At 33.2% G+C, this 18,327-nt stretch overlaps 1 protein-coding gene across 10 annotated transcripts in view; it reads left to right on the forward strand.

The window, feature by feature from the left end:
* The window catches only part of SYT1 (synaptotagmin 1), a 734,125-nt gene that overhangs the window by 231,799 nt on the left and 483,999 nt on the right, over positions 1–18,327 (forward strand). For all 10 annotated transcript variants that reach the window (XM_056798523.1, XM_007503097.3, XM_056798520.1 and 7 more), the window contains one exon: positions 10,973–11,028. The gene's annotated coding sequence lies outside the window, so the exon portion shown is untranslated. The remainder of the gene's footprint in view (positions 1–10,972; positions 11,029–18,327) is intronic.

An 18,327-nucleotide genomic window follows, 5' to 3' on the forward strand; every position in this document is an offset into this window, starting at 1 on the left:
CCGGACCAGCTAGGTTCAAATCTCATCTCAGATGCTTCCTGCCTCTGTGACCCTGGCAAGTCATTTAACCCTGTTTGCCTAACCCTTGCCCTTCTGTCTTAGTTATATTACTAGACAGAAAGTAAGGATTTAAAAGAAAAAGATGCTGTCCCTCCTTCCAGTACATCTATGTCTTTGCCTCTTTTTGACTTTTGCATCCTTCTTCCTTACCTTCTACTTCTGCTTCCTGATCATCTCTAAGCCTGGGAGAAGGACAGGATGTTGCTGGATTTGAAGCTTTAACCCATGGAAAATTAGCAAAACTGAGGAAAAATCTCAGTCATAGAATTTGAGCATAGGAAAGGATTTTAGTGGTTATTTAATCCAATCTATAAAACAAAGGAATTTCCTCTATAATATAATCAACAAGTGGCCATTCAGGTTCCATATGAAGACTTCCAAGGAGGTTTAAGTTGTAGGAGACTCAGAAGCAAATGATTTTCATCATTAGACATTTCCCTTCTTCAGTCTCCAGTGTATAGGAGACAGGGGGAATTCTACTCTCGCATTCTAATGTTGTTGCAATTCTTTAAAGAAACACCCTCCTCTTCGGCCAAATATAGAATGATCAATTCCTCACTACCAATGTCTCTTATTAGAAATGTTCCTCCTATGCTGCAGTAGCCAGAGAAAGCTCTACACAAGAGGTAGGAGTTGGGCTGGACCTTTGAGACCTTTGTCCCAACTCTTCTGTTATCTTTTCTACAAAAGTTAGAAAGGCTAAATCTTATATCTACTCTAATCAATCTTACTTTTAAGCAGCTAAGTGACACAATGGATAAAATATTGTAATGTCTGAGTTCAAATCTTCCCAAGATACTTACTTAGTTGAGAAGCTAGCTGGTCTAGTTTCTTAGTCTTTTTCAGTCTCAGTTTCCTTATCAGCAAAATTAGAATAATAATTGCAGCTAATTTGCAGTGTTGTTTTGATGATTTGATGAGATAATTTTGCAAACTTTTAGGCACTATGTCAATTCCAGCTTTTTTTTTCTAACTCCACAATAATTTTGGCTCCAAACCCCACCAAACATGCTACCTTCCTGATAAAATATAAAATGTAAGACTGAAATAGTTGAGGGCTAACTCATTTTGACTATAGCAGAAGAGTAATATTAAGATTTCTACAATCTCTTTTGCTTAAACATCTTAGTACAAAGAACATTGTCACTCTTTAAAAAAAAAACTTTTACCTTTCATCTTAGAACTGCTACTAAATATAATTTCCAAGACAGAAGAGCAATAAAGACTAGGCAATGGTGGTTGAGTGACTTGCCTAGGGTGACACAGATTGGAAATATCTGTATATTAATTTTATTTTATTGATTAAGAAAAATTTTCTTCTAAGGTTACATGATTCATGTTTTTTTTCCCCCTCCCATCCCTTCACCCACCCCCATAGCCAAAACGCAATTACACTGAGTTTTACATGTGTTGTTGATCAAGACCTTTTTCCATATTATTGGTATTAGCACTAGGATGATCAATTACAGTCTACATCCCCAATCATATCCCCATCAACCCAGGTGATCAAGCAGTTGCTTTTCTTCTGTGTTTCTACTTCCACAGTTCTTTCATATTCTTTCTTATAAGTTCCTCAGAATTGTCCTGGTTCATTGCATTGTTGCTAGTAGAAAAGTCCATTACATTGTGCCACAGTGTGTCAGTCTCTGTGTACAATGTTCTCCTGGTTCTGCTCCTTTCACTCTGCATCACTTCCTGGAGGTCTTTCCAGTTCACATGGAATTTTTCCAGTTCTTGATAGGTAGGAAGTATCTGATGCCAGTACTTCCATTTCCAAGCCTGGCACTCTATCCACAGAGCCACCTTACTATCCATTTTAAGTCACTTTTGAACATTCTTTTATTTTTGTTTTGTCCTTATGTCTGTACTCTATGGGTTTTTTTTTGCTCTTTAACATATACTCTGTGAGCTATTTTTTAAAATTATTTTTGATGCTCTCTTAATGATATTTTCCAGTTACCATAAATATCCCTTTTAGTGGAATTCACAACTGACTATTGTACTCTAGATATACCAATTGTATTATTTATAGGACCATTGAATTTTAGGACTAAAAGGATCATGGGAAGAGAAGACCTATTCTAGAGTCTCTTCCCACCCTTTTTAGACATGAAGAAATGGATGTACACAGAGACGAAGTGATCTTTTTGTCCATTTTCATAAAAACTAGTTTTTCATAGACCCAGGAACAGAACCCTCAACTCCTATGTATTGATATATTATAGTCTTGTTAATGTGTATTTTGTATCCACTTGCTTTGTCTGGTATGAATGGTTATAATATCCCCTTTCATTTTAAAGTGTCTTTAATTGAGGAGTTTGTTTAATATGGTAGAGTTTGATACAAATAGTACATAGAATTTGGAAAACCTTTCAACAGCCCATAGGAAATCTTCTATTTGTTCTCCATACAATATATCTTCCATAATACTTACAGTCTGGGTTCCACTGTTCTAATACTAATCTATAAGGTAAATGAGTCCTCAAACCACACTTTAGGTGCCAATGTCTTGTAATCTTCATGCCTATTTCCTCTATTTTGGTAGATCCCTATTAAAATTAGGCAGGTCTGTTCCATTTTATAATTCTGTTTGTTATTGACCTCCTTATCGTATGATTAATATCCTTTCAGTGATCTGGCTGTTACCTCTCCAGAAAGGTTTCCAGCTACAGACTTATTCCTCCTTTTCACAATTTTGCAAGGTGCTACTGTTAAGCACTCCAAAGTTTCACAAATGCATATTCTCATTGATTTTGGCTATCATGCCTTTCCAGTTGGTCCAGAAATTAATTATCTGTTTATACTCGAAGGCTTTCTGCCTCCTTCTGGTGGTGACCATTTTTCTCTTGTTAAGAATTCTCTTTAAAAAATGGCAATAAAATCAATTCCTTTCCATTAGTCCCTTTCTCATTTTTCATAGTCAACATTCTGTTCAAATCTCTCTTTGTCTGGCTCTGCTGAACATACAGACAGGGTCATCTTTTCATCTTTAACCCCTGTTCTAAATGAGTACTTACTATGACCTTTGTGCCAACTGGTTAATGATAGGATGGGGCAAGATCACATCAACATGGAAACATTAAATATAGCATGTAAAGATTGTGTGTGTGGCAGGTAAGAAGTGACTAGGTGGTGAATAATTTAGTATTTTACATTATAGGAGACAGCATTGTAGCATAGGAATGAATTCTTACAAACATACACATCCCTACCTCATCCCCTTTATTTCAGCCTTTATTGGTAAACATTTGCTTTTGCCTTGTTAAGGAGATTTTCCCAGACTTAAGCCCCCTAATTGGTTGTCAGTGGTTAACAGAGAGAAGCTAGCAGGACACTATTAGACAAACAGTAAGATGCACTTTTCATATATCTCACTAACTTTTCACAAAAATGTATGTTTCCATTATTTTCTACACATCTCACTATTTCCAACCTTTTCAGGATGGTTGAAGAGTGTATTTATTATTTTCCAAGTACCACTGACTCCCTCACAATTTTAATTGCTTAATTTTTTCCCCTACTCTGAAGAACATCATCATCGTTCACAAGGATTAAACTAGATAATGTTTCATACTCTGTGAATGTTCGTAGGAATGTATGTGGCCATATTTAATTGTAGCCCTATTAGAGAACAGTATAGAAATCCAGGGTTTGTTTTGTGATTAAAGACCTAGGTTCAGCCAGTAAGGACCTGAATAGAGCCTGCTTTTAATGTAATCTCTGCCTGCTGACTGCTGTTCCAAGAATAAGAATTTAAGCCAAAAGATTTAATGAAATCCCTCTGGATTAATGCCACCTGGGCCAAGAAATTGGCTCACTTCATCGCTACATGCACACCAGGAAGGTTTGGTGTCTAAATCAAGGAGGGTCCAAGAGAGGAAACTCAGAGTTCATCAATAATTTACATTTTTTTGTTGTTACTGACAAGCCAGGTACTTAGGATTCTGTTGCCATAGCAGTCCATCTGGGTCTAAAGGGATTGGGCTTCTAAGTGGTGATCATATAGGCACTCACATTGTGTGCTGGAAATCCAATGCTAAACAGATCTTTAGCTCTGTGCTGTGACTTAGTTAAAGCTCAACTAAAATCAATAATTCAATTAAAATGAAGTGCCTGAAATGTTTGAAAGGAAAGTTTGGTTCTGAGCATCTGTTTCTGTATCCCTTAAAGAATCATTTCTATTTTTGAAAAAGGCAAGGTTTTGCTGTGTGAAACAATATGAATATAAAGGAATGATGCTGAATTTTTTAAATATCTCAGGAAAAAAAATGAAAGCATTTGTAAATCTCCTACAGCGTACTCTATCCCCTGCTTAATTCTGCAAATAGAATCGTGATTTGGACTTCTAGGTATCAGAGGTTTACATCTTAGCTACTGTAGAAACATCAATAATCCCTGAGTCTCAGAGTAATTTTCTGTTATTTCTGTGTTGGGTCTGGTTCGAAGACTAGGAATGGGAATTTTAGGGCTCTGTCTGCTTTATTGACAGTGGATCTGTATGGTATTTTATGAAAAATATGAAGATCTAGCTGAATTGTCATATTAAAATATTGTTTTGCAAAGACATAAAAAGTCATAATGAAGCCGACGGATATAGACTGTGTCCCACCAACACTATGAACTCCATGACTACAAAGCACCTCAATTTTAGAGATGTGAAATAAGTCAAGGGTTTTTTCATGTCTCTCTCTTGAATAAGACAAAGTTATTTATAAAATCAAGAGATTATGTGGCAAATGGGAAAATACTCTGCACATTAATATTCAGTGAACAAATGAAGGAAAATAGCTATTTACTCCCTACAGTAGAGCAAGCATAAACATCCATCCTTTTGATAGATGCCCATAGAAAATAGAAAAGAAATATGGTCCCCAAAGATGTCTCACAAGTCCTGAAAAATGTTTAATTACTTGACCTTATCCCTTTGGAAAACTAGTCCCTTGCTCAGTGATAATATATTAATTACAAGAGAATGATTTTTCTTCATTTTTTTCTAATAAAAAGCTTTAAAAATAGTCTATGGAGAGGGCTTTCCTGTATATTTTTTGAGGAAGGGGTGGAATCCATAAAAATTTGTTAAGCATCTATTATTTGCCAAGTAGTAGGTGGTACAAAAATTAGAAAAATTAAAGTTTCTTTCAACAAGGAGCTTACATTCTATCGAGAGAGACAACAGGTACATATAGCAGCTAAATGGCTTAGAAGACACAGTGCCAAATTTGGAGTCCAGACAACTTGAGTTTAAATTAGATGCTGACTAGCACTTATTTGACTGGGAAAACCATTTAACCTCTTGTATTCTCTATTTTTAAATCTGTAAAATGGGAATGATCCTAGCTCCTAACTCATAAGGTTGCATGAGAACCAAATGAAATAATATATGCTAGGCACTTTGCAAATCTTGAAACACTGAAGAAGTTTTAGTGATGATGATGATGATGATGATGATTTCTAAAGCATTTACAAGGTGAGCTGAGTAGAGACACTAAAAGCTGGGGAAACCAGAGAAAGCCCCATTCAAGAAATAGTCCTTCAGTTGAGGCTTAATGGAAAGAAGGATTCATGATATGGGAGTGAAGAGGGAGAACATTCCAAGCATGATGAATATCCATTTCAAAGATCCATAAAAGATGAAATAACATGTAAGAAGAATGTGGAGAACTCTTGTTTGGTTGGATTTAAAGCATACCAATCTATTGATTTAATATGGAGACCTCAAGGCTCAATAAATATTAGGGTTCAGTGATATTTTAAAATAAATAATGTGTTAATATTTGGCATGAAATATGTTGATGATATGTATACATATACACATAGGTTTATATATGGGAATATATGTACATACATAATAGAGAGATAAATAGGTGATTGATAGAGAGATAGATGTGTATGTCTGGATAATAGATATTGAAAATATTCTAAGAAGCAGTCCAATTTATCATCTTTTAAAATAATGTCACAATTTCTAGTGGATTTTACTAGAAAACTTGACTTTCAGAAGCCCTGAAACAAATTGAGGTCTTGCAAGTTCCATCATGTAACAGATACAACAAATGAAGCTTGCAAATAATGGTGTCACTTCAGAGGCATTTTACCAAGCACACATATGATACAACTACAGTGCTAGTACTTAGACATTGTATGTCCTCAATGGAAAAGCTTTAAATCTTTCTCATAATGTCTAAAATCTTTGCAACATGCCTATTATTAGCAGTTTATTAAAAATGGGCTTTTAAAAATTCTTTAAAAATTTTTTATTCTATCATTATTTTCCTTTGCCTACCTAGAAAGGAATCTAAAATCAGACATTTATTCAGTGTTATACCTTCTGTATGTGTGTATATACACACATATTTTTGTAGATAAGTAAGATATTTTATATGTATACATATAAATATAATATATAATAATGTAATAATATATTGGATTTATTTAAAGTTTCATTTATGTATTATATGTATATTACAAATCTATAATTTATTATAAATACATAAATTATAGTATATATACATAATGTATTGTTACAAATCAGAATTTTTTTTACTTTTTTGTTACATTAGCATAATTTCCTATACTGATATGTGGTGAAGACTTCACTTTTTTGCTCTAGATGATGAATTTGACTTGGCATATTTAAGTTGGTTATATTGGAATCTTAAGTAGCTCATTTCGGACCTGCGGAGGTTGGGGAACAAGTATTTATGGCCCCTAACTTCCCCTCATAAGGTGAACAAATCCACTTGCTTTCATGAAGTGCTCTGTTCTGTCTCACAGATGTGATGACTTCTTTGTAAGGTCGATGTTCACTTAGAGCATGCATGGCTTTTCTTTCTACCACTGCATCACAATGGAGTGTACTTTCCCTTTAAATGTTACATCAGACTTAAGAGAGATGGCCACAGGTGATCCAGAATATTTTATTCTAATTTTTACTCTGTATCAGCTGAGGTCAAAGTGAGCATCTTCTTATCCCAGTTTGAAAGATAATTACAACTGTTGCTCTCTATTGGAAGTCATAATTGAGGAAAGGAGGGAAATCAAATTACAGAGAATTTCCATAGGAGTTGCAGATAGTGACACTTCAGAGATTTCATTACTTGTTTGGTAATGGTGGTGCTCAGAATTATTGCAACTAACTATTTTTGTGCCTGGAGTAAATAAAAAGCTCCCTCAAGAAGGTGCTCACCTGGGGTATAGGAAATGTATTCCATCTGTTAGCTTCCTATTTGAACTAATTATTTTTGCTACCTGGGGGCTAAGCTCAGTTGTTTCTAAGCTACTGGAGGACAGCAAGTGTTATCAGCTTCCAGTAAACATTGTTGCCCTGGAACCAAGTTCTGATTGCCATACCCTGGTTACAATTTGTGGCATACTTAATAAGGTGAAAATTTTTTCAAAGAGTGAGAGATTCTCTTTTTTTATTGTTCCTTCCTTATATATTCTCTCTACCCAACTATTCTTTGTTGGAAAAAAAAGTTAATCACAATTTGGACCATTCTTCTTTTGATTTCCTTTAATAGTTCATTCCATGTTACTCCTCCAAAGAAGTACCTCTCTTCCCTAACTTATAGATTGACCATGATTTTGAAGAACCTTGAGATTATGCCCTGTTCAGATCCTTGATGAAAGATGATGTTTAACTTGGGAAATGAGGGACATGATTCCTGTCTTCAATTATATAAAAAATTACTATTTGATAAGATAATAAACTCATTCTTAATGTTAGGAAAAATATAATTCAAGTATCCAAAAAAGTGGAGATTACTACTTTGAGAGACATTGAGTTACTCATCATAAGAAGTCTTCAAGTCAAGAGCTAGAAGGGATAGAGAACTGGATGCTCTTGTTTGGATATTGGTGGACAGGAAGTAAAGTGAAAGCATAATTTCAATCAAGATGAAGCAAAAGCTCCCCTTAGCTTTGTTCATTAGTTATTTCTCACCTGTGATACTTTTTTGCTCATATATTTCTTTGATAACTTCCTTGATGCCATTCTTACTTTATACTGCCATACATATATGCCTCAATTATAGAGTACTTTATATATTTCAAGGCATTTCCCTCAAAGCTTCCCTGTGAGCTAAGTTGTGCAAGTATTATAATTTCCATCTCATAGATGAGACAACTCGAGAAAGGAGGTGTCTTACTAATGGCCAAATGAGGAGTTAGAACTACATTTCAAATCAGTCATCTGACTTCAGATGATGTGGTTTTTACCATATATTATTAAAAAAAAAAAACTAAGTTACTTGTTAATTGTTGGTAGACAGTAGAAAAAGCATTTGTTGAAATGAAAGAACTTGTATTCAAAGTCTATTTCTGTGACCTGTGATAGCAAACTGCCTAACTTTGGGTAAGTCAAATTGCCTTTTGGAGCCTAAGTTCTCTCATCTACAAAATTAAAGGGTGGTATTAGGCAGCATTGAAGAATCTTTCCAGATTTAGAGTTAGATCCTATGAATATATCCATCACTTTTTGACCTTCAAGACTTTGTTTGGGTCATCAAATGTACCATACTACAACCACTACTGATCAGTTATTACCTTATCCATTCACAGAATAGTGTAATCTCAATTTGTGTGAAAATATTTATTAAGTGCCTACTGTGTGCCAAGGATTGTGTTAATCACTGAGAATATAAAGAAAGGCAAAATAAAAAATTCTACGCTGTGAAAGAACTCTTATGCTTAGGGAGACAACACTCAAATGGCAAATAAACTAAATACATAAAGGAAATAGTGTGGGTAAACTCAAAGAAAATGTAATAGCATCCCCACAAATAACTTCAGATAGCACCTGATTCAACTAATAATTAAACAGGAAACGCCTAAAAATATCACTAGAAATTGGTCAATACTCCTCTCCTAGAAAATTTCCAAAAAGTAGAATCCACCACCTGTGAGTCCATTTCATTTTGGAGTAATTTCTAAGAAGTTTTCCTCCCACCATAAGATCATAACTAATTCTCTATATAAATTTACCCAGTTATTCCCAATTCTCTTCCCTAGAATCAAGTTGAACAAGTGACATATATGACATTTCTTTAAAAAATTACAATATCTTTCTCATCCTTTCCAAACCTTCTCCCAATTAAATACCTCTAATACCTAGCTAGCATGGTGTGTATGTATGTATATATATATACATATATATGTGTGTGTGTGTATACATATATATTTCACTCTAATCTCTTGCTCACCATCTAGTGGAGTAATCCCAGTCAGAGGATATCTGTATTAAAATTCAGGAAAAAGAAATGAACATTCCACTGCAGATGTAATCTGACCAGGATAGTATACTACAAGTCTAGAGCTTCACAAAATTGCTTCCAGAGCATCCATTTTAAGGAAAGTACCCAGGCCAGTTACTCCTTACTTCCCTAGTCCCACTCCTGACTTTCTAGATTTCTTTCTCTGCCATCATTCAGCAGCTTTCTTGCTTTGGAAGATCATTCTGCCCTTATAGCCCTTTCCTCTACTTAGTGAGTTTTTCTTGGGATTTCCATTTTAAGAATAATGTCCAGACCAATCTGTCATTCCTCTCTTGACTTTCTTTCTTCAAATACTCTGTACCTCCCCACCCTCCTTTTCAGCTTGTCTTTTTTTATTGTCTTCCTCCCTTATGATGTAAGCCCCTTGAGGGCAAACATTTTCTTTCATTTTGCTTGCATTTGGATTCCGACATTTGGCATTCTTTGTTAGCATTTGATGTTTGCTGATTTGACTTGATTCTATAATATTAGCTCTATTAATACAGCTGAACATTATATTAGCTTTTCTGGGTGCCATATCATGCCATTGACTCATATAGGACTGGTAAATGAATACTAAGATCTTTTTTCATGTGGACTGTTGTCACAGGCCTCTTCTCCCATCCTGTGCTTGTATAGCTGTTTTCTAAAAATCAGAATCTGCATTTATTTATATATATATATATATATATAATATTTTATCCTCTTCTTTTGTATCTCAAAAGCAACCGCTTCAAAAAGCCATTTTCTGATCTCTATGCCTTTAAATAATTTGACCTTCTTTAGAACTATCATATCACTTTGTTCCCATGCTATATATTTATATTACTTAATATTATAGCCATTTATATATTTGTACTACTATGCCTACGTGTCTTCTTTTTCATTGTTTCTTCCCTAATGTCTTGTATATTGTTTTGCATATAAAAATGTTTCATAAATGTTTTTTAAATGAATGAGTAAAAACTTCCAAAAGTCCAATGTGTATACTTTGTGGATTACCCTTGGAACTATATGTAGATACACTGGGTTGAAGAAATGAAAAGGTTTTGCCACATTAATTATTAACCAGATTTTAAAAAGGCAGTTTCTTTATAGGCTTACTTTTGTGTCTGTGCCTGAGTAGTCATTTTAAATTCTATTGAAAAATCTAAATGTAACTTTAAAAGAAAGTCTCTGTTCTTCAGAGAATTAAGTTGTATTCTAACTATCCAACTGGGAGAATTTACCTGCTTTGGGAAATGTACAAGTGATTATATGTTTAGATACTCACCAACTAAGTTAAAAATTTTAAACAAATCTAAAAGACTGTTTGAGTAGTTTTTAATTTATGCCACTCAGCATAATTGTCTTCCTTATCTCTGTATGTTAACTAATATTTGTTAAATATATTTCTTCAGAGGCTATAATTACTCTGTAAATTACATTTAATAATTGCTCAATCAAACATTTATTGAACTTAAAATAAGAAATTATATATATATATTTCACATATAATATTTTCCTAAGAGGATGAGGGAAAGAGTAGTGTTCTGTAGGTAAAGATACACTTTTAAATAAAAACCAAGGTATAGAAGTAAAAATGTTATCTTGAAATAATTATAAAGATGAATTTTCTTCAGCTAACATCTTTAAATGTTGTTTTTCTTTTTGGTAAACAGCAACACTGAGGAAAGAAGCTAAAGAATAAGAGAACACGGAATTTGTAAAGTGAACAGTAAGTACTTTAATAGAAAAATAATGATTATATCACTGCCATAAAGTTCATTTATTGTATACACATTTCTGCTAGACATATGTACTCCCCTTTCCTTTACCAAGATGAGAAATTGATATCGTAAGCAATAATAGCCTTCTCTTAAAACTCAATTTCATTTTACTGGAGTGGATTGTGAATCATTTATCCCATAATCCTCTTAGATCAGAAGGCAAGATAATCCTCGTGATATATCTTTATGGCACTGCATACTGAAAACTTTAATAATGAATTCATCATATCTTCTTTTTAAACCAAAAGTTCATTATATTGAATGTTAGAAATTCTGTTAGGAACAAAGCAATTAAATTTGGTCATCTTGATCTTAGTGAAATTGCTTCATTTTTTTTCATTCTGTTCTATAAAATGTATCCATTGTAAATGAAATTCATAGATTTTCTTTATCTCTTTATAGTCATCAAATCAGAATGGAAAAAAATGATAGTGTTACCTATAAACATCAAGCCAACATCTGTTGTATGATTAGTCTTTGATTTTTGCTACTCGATAATTTATCAATTTAGTACTGTCTTCACTATTCAATAGTTACGTGTGACATCTAATGGCAGGCATCTTTCATAATTTCTTATTTACTGATCACTAGATAGGAATAATAGTTTTTTTCTGAAATAAATATTATTAAAAAGAATGAAATATTTTGCATCTTTTTTTGGTTGAACCAAATAGAGAATAAATAGGCTCAGGCAACTATATTCTGAAGATCTGAATATCAGTAACAAATAAAATGGCAGATGGTAATGCAAATTTCACAATGATGAGCCTTAATGAATCATTTTTCATACCATTAGTAATTTTAAATTGTGTCATGAGCCTACAAATGCAATTCTTGAGAAACCGTGACTAAGATCTTTTAAAAAGAAAGATTGTATAGGGGACTGTCACTGAAGGATATATTAGAATTCTGTGATGAGGCTAAAGAACTCAATTCAAGAGAAGATTTCAAGGCTCATGCACAGGAAACTTCATGCCTTTTTGTCGACCTCTATCAAGTGGGTTCACAAAATGAAATTTTTATATCCTAGCAAACCTCTATTCACCAAACCAACATGAATCCATAACTTATTATAGATGAGTGTATGACTGACAGCAGTTTATTCATTGAATCGTGAATCAATCCTTATCTTTGTTGTTGCAAATGATTATTTCTTTTCAATGCTTTCCATTTGGCTGGAGTAAGAGCTAGATTAGAGGAAAGAGTTGGGATTGAAGTACTTTCCTCTGTTTGCCCAACTGAAATAATATTCTGGTCTAGTTTGACACCACTCTAAGAACTCTCTCATTTAGCAGCCTATCATAATCCACAAATAAGGCTTAATCTTTCTATTTTTTTTTGTCTTCCTCTCAATATTTTCCCCACTCCACTTGATAGATAGATATAAAATTTAAGGAAATATTTTTAAAGTAAGGAATTGTAATATTCAAAATGCAAAGTTTCCATAGTGACATTTGAGATGGAAAAATATTACAGAATGTGAATAAGATTTTTTTAAAGGATTTAGTTGAGTAGATCTTAGCTTTGTCTGTATTGGTTATGGCACCAATAATTGAGAAATTAAAGGATATATACATACATACACATTCCACATTTCCATATGAAGACAATTTTTTTGGGGGGGAGTGTTTTTTTAAGTTTATTTAATTAATTTAGGATGTTTTTCAATGCTTACATGATTCATGTTCTTTCCCTCCCCTCATCCCAACCCCCAAGGTTTGGGGGGGGGTTAACATTTCGAAAAGGCTTTGATTTGATTCAATAATAAAGTCTGAATAAGTAAAGGTTCTGTTTCTATTCTTATTTGAATCATCTGACTGTTGCAAGAAAGTCAAACTTCTAATTTTCTTTGCTGATCCCCTATAATGTCTTTGCCTTTATAACTAAACAAGTGACCTCCTAGTAGTTGGGTTCTTGGGCCATATAAACTCTACCTTTGTTTAGCTGGTTAGTTTGTTTTTTTTTTTTTTTAACTCTAACCTTACATCTTAGAATCAATATTGGTTCCAAGGCAGAAGAGAAGTAAGGACAATGAGGGGGTTGTATTGGATGTTTTCTGAGGGTGTCACCAATCTGGAACTTTAATTCTAAACTATATACCATGTCTTTTGGCTCTGAATCTATGATTCTCTAATTTTCTGATGCTAGAATAAGTGGAGAGTAGACAATGTATATTATTTTAAAGGAAATAATAGCATCTGTCTTTTCATGTAATACTTGATGCTTTATGGAACTTTATGCTTTTTAATGATCGATATTTATTTAGCAATCACATGCTCATAAACAGCTTGAAAACATCTTATGCTGTCATTGTCTCCAAGTCTTCATGATTATATCATGCTGTTTATTCCTGAAGTTTTTCTTCTAAAATAATTGGAAAGAGATGTGCTGTAGATTAAGTTGGAATCATTGAAGTGTAACATGTAGTTTAAGATGTGCCTCTGCTTCCAAGGATGGTGTGAAATTGAGACAGGAATATAAAAGGTGATGGGAGTTAAGATGCCAGATAATATAGTGAATGATTTCTTTGTATCAATCTATGGAATTCATGTCTGCATTACAAAGCATGAGTTATGGATAAATTTCAATTTACATTTGGGTTTTAACTTTAAAATGGATAGATTTTCTTAATTTGGAAAAATAAAATGGAATCCATTATAATCTCATGGATCTAGAATCTGGAAAGAATCTCATAGAACTTTTAGTCCAAGTGTCCCATTTTGAAAATAAAACTTAGGGGCAAAAAAGTTAAGTGAACTAGCTAAATTCTCATATAGTGACACAGTGGAGAATGGTACTCCCACATTTTGGGGGGATTTCCGCCCTCTAACTAGGCTGAATCATTGACTGAAAATGTTGGCAAGAAATAGTCTTAAGCCTATCTACCCCAGAGCCTAATCCTCTGTATCCCACAACTTCTGTCAAACCTACCCATAGACAAATTGTGTTTGCAAATCATTTTTCTGCCTACATTTTATTATATCAATGTATTCTTTAAGGCTAGGTCTGTAGCTTAGTTATTTCACAAATAATACTAATGAGACCATCTTTACATAAATTCAAACACATGCATATATACAATTTATGTTATTTGGCCATACACTGAACAACTAAGCATAGTCAGCCATCATTAGATATGTGAATTATGCCTTAGTGGGAACTAGATTGGAAACAAACAAAAAAGTTACCAATTTGATAATTGCCTAGTAAAGGATGCCCTTTCCCATATGAAATTTAGGGTTAGAAAAGTACAAAGTATTTATTATGCTTTATTGTGTTTTATAATTATTTATCTCTGCGTCTTGCCCCTGTACTAAGAAGTAAAACTTCCATAATGTCTAAGTGCAAATTTTTATCTCAATAGAAAATTGAAATTTGTATAAATTTGACAATTGAAAATTGTCTAAAGCAAGTTTCTTCTTACAGACAAGTGTTGGCATCACGACAATTGATTGTCCTTAGGTAGGAGAGGGGAGAAAATAATAAAATAATTCTTTAGCTCTAAATCCTAGAACCCTTGCCTTACAAAATATTTACCTTATGTTCAGTGATTATTCATAAAAGTTATTATGCATTTCTTTGCACACAAACAAATTCAGCCTGATCCTTTTTGTTCATAGTGCTCTGATGAGTCAATACCATATCTTAATTTTGTAGCACATCTCTCCAGCTTCCCCAGAGAGATGGGGGTGTGGGGGCATGTTAGTTATTTAATAAATATTTGTTGGATGAATGAAAACTAATTCAAGACACCTAATGCTGTCAGTAGTTAGGAGCATATTTCTAGAAATGAACCTCATGAGCATCATTTCCTTCTTGTGAAAGATGGAATTTTGCTGCCATATCATATAGCTTTTCCCCTAATTAAGTCTTAATGATACACTCTCAGATTTTATGAAATTAGAATTTGTGCTATTAATAATATAAAAAATACTTTGGCAGCTACAAAAACACATCTTTTTTCATAGTATTCATTCAGTTAATAGCCATCCGAATACAATCAATATGTTTTGGTTCCCAAGTTTATTTGAGGTTTTTTACAAGATATAATAGAAAGAGACAATGGGGTTTGGATTTAGAGGAAATGGGTTCAAATTCTCCCTCTTTTGTTTACTATTTGTATGAACCCAGGGAAAAAATCACTTAAATTGTCTGGAACTTCAGTTTTCTAATCTGAAAAAATGAGAGTGGGGAGTTGGAGATTGGACATAGATTATGAGATTGCTTGTGATCCTGTGTACATTTTAAAGAATACTAGTCTAGATTTTTCTTGCCACTTTCCTCCTATCCCCATAATTAATATACATTGATACATAAATTAAGGTACTGTCTACATCAATAAAAAATCTTTCATAATTGCTTCCTTTATAAATTCAAAAGGAGAGGAAACTTTTTAACTAGGTTTAATATAATGAACAGTTTTTGAGTAGTTTTATTCATTATTTCAAAAAGAATTGAATTCAAGTATGATTCATTAGCCAAGGAAGAACTCCAGGACATTATATTTTATTTCATTTTAATTCTCAAAGGAAAAAAAGTCATACTTCTGAAATGTATAGTGAATAGATTTTTTTCAGTCTTTAGAAAAGTGAAATTTTTAAACAGTCTCGTTGGATGATATGAAAAAGCTTTTGAAAAATGAGAAATAATAAAACAAAGGTAGTAAAGTGCTTTCTGTTTGTTTAGGCCTTGTTTTGATATATGTATGTATTGAGCTAAAATTGTGTGATCTGCTACTTTTTCTTCTTGATTTTTTGAGCTAGTACATGAATATAGTCTCATATGCCCTATTAAAGAGGAGTTGATGTACCCAAAATAAGCAGGTCTTCTCACAACCCCTCCAGCAAAATATTAGCCGAAATAACTGATTGTCTATTCCCTGTAATTTGAGGGGTATATGACTTTCTTGGAATTTTATTCATTAATGAATGTGGACCTTAGAGGAAAGAGACTTGGCTGTCTGACATTGGGCAAGGGACTTAGCCTCTTGGTCCGAAGTTTTATTATCTAAGGTCTAATCTAAGCTAGTCTGACATTCTATGATTCTAAAGTCATGCATTAAATAACAAAAATGCCAAGAATAACATTATATTTTAAACTATAAAAATTAATATGTTTATGCAGTGAATTTTTCCTTTATAATTGAAAATAAAATTTCCTTTCATTTATGGTTAGTATCTGCCCCCAAAAGGCTTTGATAGCTGCCTTATACTTCTTCAGTTTTTATTATCCAGAACATCCCTTGAAGCAAAAAAGCAGATTTGTGTATTATGATATAAAATGAAGTTGTTTTCCATTTTCTTTATATCCTGTTTATAAAATCCAATCAATGAAATTTTACTCTCTCATAAAACAAATAAAAAAAAACTTTGTACAACCAATTGATAGCACTTCTATAATCCTTTCTCCCCTTCAATTAACCTGCTTCTCTACTTAGATGTTCTCTAAAACTTTTCTCTTATTTTAATGCCTTGCTCAATTAATTCTTCCCTAAATATTAACTTCCTAACCACTATTGAGCTTCCTTTGGCAAGATCACATCTTCAGAGACAGAGAGATACACTTCATAAAAAAAAAAAAAATCCAAAATAGAACTATGGTTAATCGAATCTTACATCATGCCTTTACTTCATTTTTTAGGAGTTTGTGATTTGAACAAGGAAATAGTCAATTCAGTTAAATAAATCTTTATTTCTTAATTACTGTGAGCCAGTCTCCATGCTATAATCTAGAAATACAAAAACCAAAAAGAAAAAATCAATCTGTGCCCTCAAATAGCTTCCATTTTATTGGATATAGGCTTATATTAGAACCCACTTGAAATGGCTTACAAAGATCCAATTGCTTAATTTTCATTGCAAGCATTTATCCCTCAGAAATTTATAAAAGCAATAAATCAAGGTTTTTTTTTTATTGTTTTGTAATTTTTGCTATTAAATATTTACCTGGTTCAGAAAGGAATCCCACACACACACATACCCCACAAATGCTGATGATTTTCAGGCATGTTCCATTTGCTCCATACTAGTTATAATTTGAGAATAAACAGTTTACCTCCATGACTGATGACTCAGCTAAGTTTCTTCACAATAATTACATGCCTAGTAAATTGCAGAGTTAGGATTCACGCCTATTCCTTTGGATTTAAATCCCATAATTCGCCCCCCCCCCCCAATATGTCAAACTGCTTTTGAAGATCCTATGGAGAGAAAGCTTTGGGTAGTGTAAAGGCTATTAATTGTGTGACCTGGTAAATCCAATTTACCTCCCTGGATCTGAGGTTCCTCATGTGTAAAATGAGGGGTTTGGACTAGACAATTTCTGTGTTCCTTTTAGCTCTAATTCCTTGAAAAGAGTTCAGTAAGTGCAGACTTGGAATCAAGAGGAGACAATTTCAAGCAAGTAGGATGACATGAAATTACCATTTTCACAGAATCTCAGGATAATGAAGTACATCAGAGGCTACCCCATCTAACCCCCAAATAAGGTCCAAGGAGCATAACTTGCTCAGCATCACATAACTTTCCCAGGGTCACAGACATCAATCCATGCCTCATTAAGAGTCCTTTCTAAGGCAAAAACTTCACTATCCTCATCCTAAAAACTTGGACTATTTCATTTGAGCCTCAGTTCAAGTTTGAGGTCAGTTCTGTTATAGAATACCCGGAACTAAACACTGGACTTCAGATCTGCTCTAATCACTGATCAATTGGATAAGAACAAGTGCAATTGAATTATTACCTTCTCCTTTCTGTATACTATCTTGTAATCAACACAAAGAAAAATGAAGATTGTTACTTTTTATGAGTATCATAACATATTTATACAAATTAATCTTAAAAAAACACTCAAAACTTTTCCTCTTCAATTAACTTCTCTTCCCACACCTTTATCTCTTTAACATCTAGATGGTTCAATGATTAGAGATTTGGAGACAGAGAGATCTAAGTTCAAATGCTGCCTAGAACATTTACTGAAACCCTGAGAAAGTCACTTAACCTATCTTTGCTTTAGTCTCTACTTCTGAAAAATGGAGATAATAATAGTAGCTACCTCCTGGAGTTCTTCTGAAGATAAAATGAGATATTTTTATTGATCCTAAAGAATTTATAGACCCTTATTAAGAAAAAAAAAGAACCTGATAAAGTCTTAAACAACTATATAAATACTCATTATTGTTACTATTATTTTCCTGTGGTTTCTTTATACTAGTTAAGCTCATTGTTTATCCCTTACAATTTTTTTTT

The sequence above is a fragment of the Monodelphis domestica genome, chromosome 5, assembly GCF_027887165.1.
Source record: "Monodelphis domestica isolate mMonDom1 chromosome 5, mMonDom1.pri, whole genome shotgun sequence".
NCBI lineage: Eukaryota > Metazoa > Chordata > Mammalia > Didelphimorphia > Didelphidae > Monodelphis > Monodelphis domestica.